Source organism: Gavialis gangeticus, unplaced genomic scaffold (assembly GCF_001723915.1).
Source record: "Gavialis gangeticus isolate Ggan-Ray unplaced genomic scaffold, GavGan_comp1, whole genome shotgun sequence".
Classification (NCBI taxonomy): domain Eukaryota; kingdom Metazoa; phylum Chordata; order Crocodylia; family Gavialidae; genus Gavialis; species Gavialis gangeticus.
In genome coordinates, this window is record NW_017729025.1 from 57,152,217 (window position 1) to 57,160,888 (window position 8,672).

Here is an 8,672-nt window from a genome sequence, read left to right on the forward strand (position 1 = left end):
TCCCCTCTGTCCCTGTTGTCATGGTGGCGCTCTGCCATCCCTGCCGTTCCCTCCATCCCCCTCCACCAGCACTCTCTGCCGCCACCACTCTGTCCCCTCCATCCTCGCTATCATGGCGGCAGTCTGTGCAGAGCATGCTGATTGCTTGTTTCAGTAAGCATTGTGATTGGCTGCTGAGACAACCAATCAGAATGTTCCAAGAGCATTACGGGCATGCTAACAGATGCATTTATAAATTGTGACTATTTTTAGACAGTCATAGAAAATCGTTTCCCTACACATTCAAATTGTTTGCCATGGTCTGTCAGAAATATGTGTCAGTCTTCAGTCACTAGGGCAGCATAGCAGGAGACTTCTTTTTACGCAGATGTGTTTTGCTAGAAATACTAAAAGATCTATCAATACTGCAGTATGACAATATGTACATCACAATAATTTTTCTATATATCTATGTAATATAAGGAACTTAGTGAGTTTCATGTCCTGTAAAATGGCTTTTAAATAAAAGCAAGAAATCCTGACTATAAAACTAGCCTTGAAATAATTAAAAAAAACTGATCCTCCCCATGCATTTAAACACTTATACCTTAGTGTATGTCACCAAGCAATCAAAATGGCGACTTAATGCTTGTTTAGTTTTGTATCGAAGATATTTATAATTTCTCTTATTCACCATTAAGTAAAATTTATATTTAATAGGTCACATGACAGTTTTCATTTCAGTACCTAGTAACACCAGGGTGAGAAAGCAATGGTGTTATGTAAAGGTGCATGTAGTCAAGATGCTCTAGTTACAATCAGAAAATTCCTAACAAAACTATTGTGATAGTCTACATGTGAATTAACTGTTCTAGCAGAATGAGCACAGGGAACAAACAGCAAGACCAGGTTTCTGTCTTTGACTTTATTGATAACTGTGGCTGTGAGTCAGCTGCATAACCTTTTTATATCTTAGCACACAATGGACATTCTACACTGTAAAACACTTTTGAGCTCTGGGGATGAGATGCATTATATAACTGAAAAGAGTATTATTTTTGTTATAGCAAAATATAAGATAAAATGTATGTAATCTTTAGCTAGTAGCCAGTAACAAAAGGAAGTAAGCAGAGGTGCACTGATACATTGGTCCAATATTGGATTGGTACCAATATAAAAAAAATTGTCTATATCGGATATCGGCCCGATGGGGCTGATAATTTGGCCAATAAAAGCCCATGCTGCGCCAGCAGCGTGGAGAGCTGCCTCCAGCTGGTAAGCTGGAAGGGGAGGGGGGAAAGGAAGGGGCGTGGGGGGCATATCAATGCACCCCATGCTGAGGGAGGGGCCAGGGACAGGCGGGAGGAGGGGGGGCGTGAGATGGAGGCGTGGCTTGTGAGGTAGGGGCAGCTCCCACTGCTGCTTGCACCCCAGGAGGGCCCCCGTCCCCCTCCCATGTGCCCGGATTGCTCCTGGCTGTCAGGAAGCTGCTGGGGCGGGCCTGCCGGGGTCTGGCCATGCCCCGCTTCTCAGATCAGCTTCCTTGTGGAAGGGAGGGCTGCTGTAGCATCCCCGGGATTCTGGCTTGGGCCACTGTAGCCATGTGCCGAATGTCTATCCACTTGCAAACCAGTTCACACTCTGCAGGTTAGACTAACCTGCAAAGACTGAATCAATTCAGGCTCAGGCTTTTTGAATGTCTGTCCCTAGTCGTGGTGACAATGCTTAGATACTACACAGATCAACATTATGTGAAGTTCAAAGAGATGCATCTCTTGCTCCTCCCATGATTTGCTTTGCCGTTTTATTTAAGCAAAGACTGTACATTTCAATCTTGAGGTTTATATTGCATGTTTTGTAAAATCTTTTTCAGTTAAAGTAATTTCAACCTGTTGGACAGTCTCAGTGAAAACTACAATATGTTCACGTGGAAGAGAGAAAACAATGTTTCCAAGAAACAGTTCTTCAGTTTTTCTGAAAGAAAAGTGTAGTTTTACATAGTTTTCCATTAACAAAATGTGATGGAATAAATGCATCTGTTATATATGTGAAACCTTAATGAAATCACTAAGTTGGTATGAGTGACAGACTTTTTAAAAATTGAATAGAAACTAGTTTTATGCGAAATGTAAAATTACTTGAAATTAGTTGTGAATCCAGGATAGTGGCTTATAATAGGAATCTCATAAGGATTGCCAAACTCCAAGAAAAGAAACCTTAGCAGGAATACTCTATAAATTCCTTTTGTAGAAAATGAGGCAGTTTGGAGATTGTGCCAATTACTTTTCAGGCCCACTTGAAATTTCAGTTGCCGTGTAATCAGCAGTTGTAGTACTACAGCACACTGGAACATAAAAATCTAACAAGAAAAACAGCCAATTTGATAAAAGCTGAAATAATTTTTAAAATGTTTGTAAGCTAGAAAGACTGTGGTTAAAAAGGGTTTGATGAACTATTACAAGCAAGTAAAATATTTCATTAGTCTAGGAATATCTAAAATAAACTATCCCTAACATTGTTGACATATTAGATCTCCTTTAATGCTTCACACACATTAATTTACATTTGTTAATTTGGAGCTCTTTCTTTTATCATCAGAATAACAAAGGAAAGCAGGAGGATAAGCTGGGAAGAAATAGTTCATCTTTGTGAAATACCTGCTCTCTTTCAAGAGCTCTGGCCATTGCTGCGTTGATATCGTCTGCACCTGCACGAATACAGTGGTAATTAAGTATGCTTTATAGAGGGCCTGCAAATGCTGCACCAATCTGTCAAGTGTTGATGCCAATTAAGGATGTTACCTTGCACTTGAATTAAATTTAAATGTAGCTGGAAATTAAGGGGCTGTGTACAAATGAGCAGAGGGTAGCTGGCCAGTTCCGTACTCTGGGCCACAGTAGCGCATGGGGCAGTGGCACTGGCTGGGTGGTTGGCTGTGCAGGTGGTGCCTGGCTGGCAGCAGCTACTATCCCTGCACTTCCCTTTCTCAAGTTGGCACCCAGGGCTGTTACCCCACATTCCATCCCCCTCCTCCCTCCAGTTAATTAGGCCCTTTAATTGAAGTCTTGGTTTCTCCCTCTTTGTTTCCTCTTATTCCTTCCAGCATTGAGGAGGATGTAGTCCTAGCCAGAGGCAGAGCACAGAATGGGGAGTACTGCTTTACCAGCAATATCTTAGGCTCCTCCAGGTGCCTTCTCATCACTCAATTTCTCCGTGTTAAGAAGCAAAGCTATACTCAGTTTATCCAGCAAAGCAGTATAATTAAAAAAAAAATCGTATTATGTTTTTGGGCTTCTTTTAACTATCTGCTATAAGCTTCCCCTACACTCCAAAGATCAGTAATGTTAGTCATTTAGTGCTACTTTAGTTTACTGATCACATGCATCAGACCGATGTCTCTATAATATCCCAATCACCTTCTTGCTACGGGCAGTGCCTTTGTGAGGAGTAATTAATGTGATTACCTGTTCATTCAGTATATAGATTTTCATAGATTTCATAGACATTAGGGCTGGAAGGGACCTCAGAAGATCATCGAGTCCAGCCCGCTGGGGTCATAGGATCCCAGCAAGATAAGCATCCAATTTACTCTTGAAGGTGTTCAATGTAGGTGCTTGAACCACCTCTGATGGCAGGCTGTTCCAGACCTTGGGGGCTCGCACAGTAAAGAAACTCTTCCTCATGTCCAGCCTGAAACAGTCTCGTAGTAGTTTATGACCGTTCGACCTCGTCATCCCTTGGGGTACTCTGGTGAACAAATGTTCCCCCAGGTACTGGTGGTCACCCCTGATAAACTTATAGGTGGCCATCAGATCACCCCTGAGCCTGTGCTTTTCCAGGCCAAAGAGCCCCATGGCTCTCAGCCTGTCGTCTGTTTTCCTGACCTCTGATCATGCGCGTGGCTCTTCTCTGGACTCTCTCAAGCTTCTCCATCCTTTTTAAATTGTGGAGCCCAAAACTGGATGCAGTACTCCAGCTGCGGCCTCACCAAGGCCGAGTACAAGGGGAGAATGATGTCCTGGGATTTGCTTGAGAAGCATCTATGGATGCAAGCCAGCGTTTTCGTCGCTTTACTAGCCGTAGCATCGCATTGCAGGCTCATGTTCATCTTGTGGTCAATGATGACCCCCAAGTCTTTCTTCCATAGTGCTAGCCAGCGTAGCATTGCCAAGCCTATAAGGATGCTGCAAGTTTTTCTTCCCAAGGTGGAGAACCTTGCATTTTCTGGTGTTAAACACCATCAGGTTCTCGTCCGCCCATTTGCTGAGCCTGTCCAGGTCAGCCGGGATCACCTGCCTGTCTTCTGGTGTGGATGCTTTGCCCCAGAGTTTGGTGTCATTGGCGAACTTGGCCAGTCCACTTCTGAGTCCAATGTCCACATCATTAATGAAGATGTTGAACAATATGGGTTCAAGGACAGAACCTTGGGGGACCCCACTGGTCACAGGACACCATGATGAAGTAGAGTTCAAAGGCAGGTGCATTTTTTGATCAGTTGGGAAGCAAAACAGAACATGTGAATAACCTTGTATGAAAATAAAATAATAGGACAAGATAAATCAATCTGTGATGAACAGCTGCACCAAGCTATATTTTAGAGATTGTTTAGAAGATAAAATAGGAACAAAATAATTTTGTTTAAAGTAACCAGAATAATGCCCACTTAAATCCTCTTTTGGAGAACATGATCTGCAATATAACAGCAGCCTAGAAAGGTTTTATTACTTACGACATGTTGTTGAAATGGTTAAACTGACATTTCTAACATGTCCACATTTTAGCATTAAAATGGGTTAATAAATATGCACCACAGTTCCAGACCGTTTCAAGCAATCTAACTGCCTTGTTTAATTGGTAGAAATTTGTTCGCTGTTCAGATTTCACTTCAGTACTATAGCTTTTATAAAATCTTATTTTATCTTGGCAGTTTCCATATAATGTTGCTCAGTTGCCAATCCATTTAGTGGTATGCTAAATTTCATCTATTCTAAAATAAACCATTTGTTTATAGCTTCCAAAGGTGCTTTTATACATGGGTAAATCATTGTTTGGATTCCATGGGTTTATCTATGTTGCAAGGTGCTGTGCATTATATGCTTACAGCTGTGCCAGAAGTATCGCATGAGCTCCATACCCATTTGCAGCCTGAAAGCTGCGCTCATGTTCCAGGTATGTATCTACTTTAGCTGCTGTTTGTCTCTCTATGCAGCCAATTTTATAGTGTATGTGTGAGTTACAAAGCTTTCCCACAATTCCCTTGTCCTGCGTCTTCCAGCCTTCCTACATGCTTCCTTGTCTGGCCTCTACTGGTTGGAGGCTTAGATGGCTGTTTATATCCCTGTTTTGTGTTTAACCCCTCCACTGTCTTCCTGAGTATCTGCAGAATGCCACCACAGTCCCTACCTGTATTGGACTGCTCTGCCAACTTCATCATTAGCTTCTGTCACACAACTAGCTAGTCAGATGAATTACCTGTGTTTAGGTAATTATCTGTAGACAACACTCCAGCATGCTTTGGACCAGAGTAGCAGGAGTAGTGGCCATTGGAATACTCACTTGAACCAGCTGGGCACTTACAGGATCAGGCTGCAGTGATGGGGTCATATCAAACAGCTGTACTGAAAGGGAAAGGATGCCACCTGAAGTCCAGCAATGCCTCCACTTTGTGCTCTGCTATGCATTGCTTGATGACATGCTTTTCAGTGCTCTGAGCACAAAATTGGTTATTTCCCCACCATAATCTTTTAGAATGGGGCATTCTTTGCAGCAAGGAAGCAGCAGCTTACATGGAAGGCTCCCAGAATGGGACTGTAACTATAGGGCCTCACTCTGGGGTAAGACCAGGGCAGTCTGATGATCAGACAGCTGTTCCACTGGATGTCCAGAGAGAATTCTCTGAGGACCTGTTTGATTGTCAGCCTACACAGGGGCACCATTAGGCCAGTAAGTGTTACCCACATCTATTTTTCTGGACATAAAATCTGAAGGATTTCTTGGTAAATTAATTCAAAGTAAGGGAGGGTTTGAGACTCCCTGTGGCATGAGGGTAGAAACCATATAAGGAACACATGTAGCAGTTTCTTTTCCCTTCCTCCTCCTTCCCTGGTTGCTTCTGGCACCACATGTATTGCACAATGCCCACTGAGCATGGAACTAAAATTGTAAACAAGTTAATGTGAAATGTTTTGTAGTGTACTCTTACTGATTTTAACCTTGCTCACATGGTCATGAGCCTCTCAGATTCATTACATAAGAGCAAAGGTGTTTTTTTTTTTTTTCTGGTATTATGTCACTATTTGTAAAATTGCAATTTACATTTTAAAAACATTAATGCAAAAATAAGGTTGCAGCTTTGCCTGGTAATGATATGGTCCCCATAAGTAAGATTTGCTATGGCTAAAAGTACCCTGAAGTCAGTTCTTGTGCAAGTTCCTTTCCCCTGAGGCTGCCCTCATTGGTGGAGCTGTGCCCCTACTCTGGGCCAAAGAATGTTGGATCATTCCCAGTGTCTATGTCTATGGAAGTATATGACTGAATTCCTTAAGGAAAAGTTCACACAGTTCAGTTTTTGCTCTCCCAGTCCTGTGATGGTTCATACATAAGGGAGGTAGACTGCAGCTGTAAATTAAAAGCACTTACTTCAGCAGTTTAATAGCATTATTCTAGGACTTCCTCTCACTCCTGAGAGGTGGTGCCTGCAAATTTGTCACGTGGTAGAAATTTGAGAAGCAAAATTAGTTTGGTGATACCTTTTTAATTGGAGCAGCTTTAGAGTTGGGAGAGAGATGTTAGACAAGTTTCTGGATGTATAATACCCTTCTACTCCAGGTGACACTTTACTTCCTTAGTACTGTGTTTATAAGTACCATGTGCTAACCCACTCCATGACTGAAGCTGGTAATACAAGTGCTCTAGGTACCATTGGGATAAGAACCGAGGACTTTCTGTTTAGTAGACAGGTGCTTTAACCAACTAATCCATAGTACCTCTTATTTCAATGTTTCAGGTGATGCTTTACTCTCCCAGTACTATGTTATAAGTAGCTCATGATAAAGCCCTTCTGCTCCATGGGAGGTTTCTGTCCTTCCTGAGCTCACCTTAGGACACCTGCATTACTGTTTGACAGGTGTACCGCCCCAGTCAAACTCCCCACCTGATGCTGTGTGGCTTGAACTTATGAGCTTGGCTTCACTTGCCCAGTACTACTTCCTAAGTACCATGTGCTAACCCATGGCATGACTTGAGGTGGTAACATGAGCCCTGAAGGTACACCTGGGATTTGAAAAAGCTATGGCACCTTGCAGAAGGGTGAGGCTTTAACTCAAGACCTTGCTTTTATTTGCCCACTACTACTTTATAAGTACCAGCTGGTAACCCAATGCATGACAGGAGCTGGTGAAAAAAGTCCTCAAGGTACCACTGGGATTTGAACCCAGGACTTCCTGTTTACAAGACAGGTGCTTTAACCAACTGAGCCATGGTACCTCTTTCTTCAAAGCTCCAGGTGACACTTTACTTCCCCAGTACTAAGGCATAAGTAACACGTGCTAAAGCAGTTTATGACTGCAACTTGTAAAAGTAACCCTCAAGGTGCCACTGGGATTTGAACCCAGGATTTCAAGATGTTAAGACAGGTGCTTTAACCTGCTAAGCCATGGCACTGCTGTGCCAGTTGTATGCTGTGTGGTTTGAACTCAAGAGCTTGGCTTCACTTGCCCAGTAATTCTTTATAAATATCATGTACTACCCACTGCACGACTGAAGCTGGTAAAATTAGGCCTCAAAGTACCACTGGGATTTGAATGCAGGACCTCCTGTTTACAAGGCAGACCCTTAAACCAACTAAGCCATGGCCGTGTATAGGCTGATGTAAGGGGTGAGGCTTTTACTCACGGCCTTGGTTTCACTTGCCCAGTACGACTTCCTAAGTACCATGTACTACCCACTGCATGACTGAAGCTGGTAAAATGAGCCCTCTGGGTACCACTAGGATTATGAACTCAGGATTTCCTGTTTACAAGGCAGGTGCTTTAACCTGCTGAACCACAGCACTGCTGTGTTGAATACATGATGTGTGGCTTGAACTCATGAGCTTGGCTTCACTTGACCAGTACTACTCTCAAAGCATCATGTGCTAACTCACAGCATGACTTGAGCTGGTAACATGAGCTCTGAAGGTACACCTGGGATTTGAACCTACAATCTCCTGTTTACAAGACAGGCGCTTTAAAAACAAACAAACCATGGCACCTATGCAACTCATATGCAGGGGGCTTGACCTTGGTTTTATTTGCCCACCACTAGTCCATTGGCTCCATGTGCAAACCCACTGCACAACTGCAACGGGTGAAATTGTAGCAAAACCCCCAGTGTCTTTTTTTTATTATTTATTGCATTCCCTCTCCTTCCCCAAACATTTCTGACTTTTTCTCTCCCTCGCTATTCCCTATAGATAAGTATAAGTGAGCTCAAACTTAGGATAAGCTTTAAACATTTTTATTTTGGTAGCAAGTTTTTGGTTTCAGATATCCACTGTTTTATATTGTATAATTATTAGGTTTGTATTAATTTTTACTGTTGTATATTGTATTATTATCATTTTTGTATTGATTTTTATTGTTTCATATGGATATTGTATGGTTTAGGCCTGTGTTTGTAAGTGAACCAAAGTCATGTCAAGTTTCCATTTTATA

General features: G+C 42.4%; 1 long non-coding RNA gene and 1 other non-coding gene across 2 annotated transcripts in view; one reads left to right on the top strand and one right to left on the bottom strand.

Annotated features, from left to right (window-relative positions):
- Positions 1 to 7,035: 7,035 nt before the first annotated feature.
- The window catches only part of LOC109299458, a 14,269-nt gene continuing 12,632 nt past the window's right edge, over positions 7,036 to 8,672 (top strand). The window contains exon 1 of the long non-coding RNA XR_002097860.1: positions 7,036 to 7,140. This is a non-coding gene — a long non-coding RNA (uncharacterized LOC109299458). The remainder of the gene's footprint in view (positions 7,141 to 8,672) is intronic.
- On the bottom strand, positions 7,391 to 7,464 carry TRNAT-UGU. Its single transcript has one exon. It is a non-coding gene; the product is annotated as a tRNA-Thr (tRNA).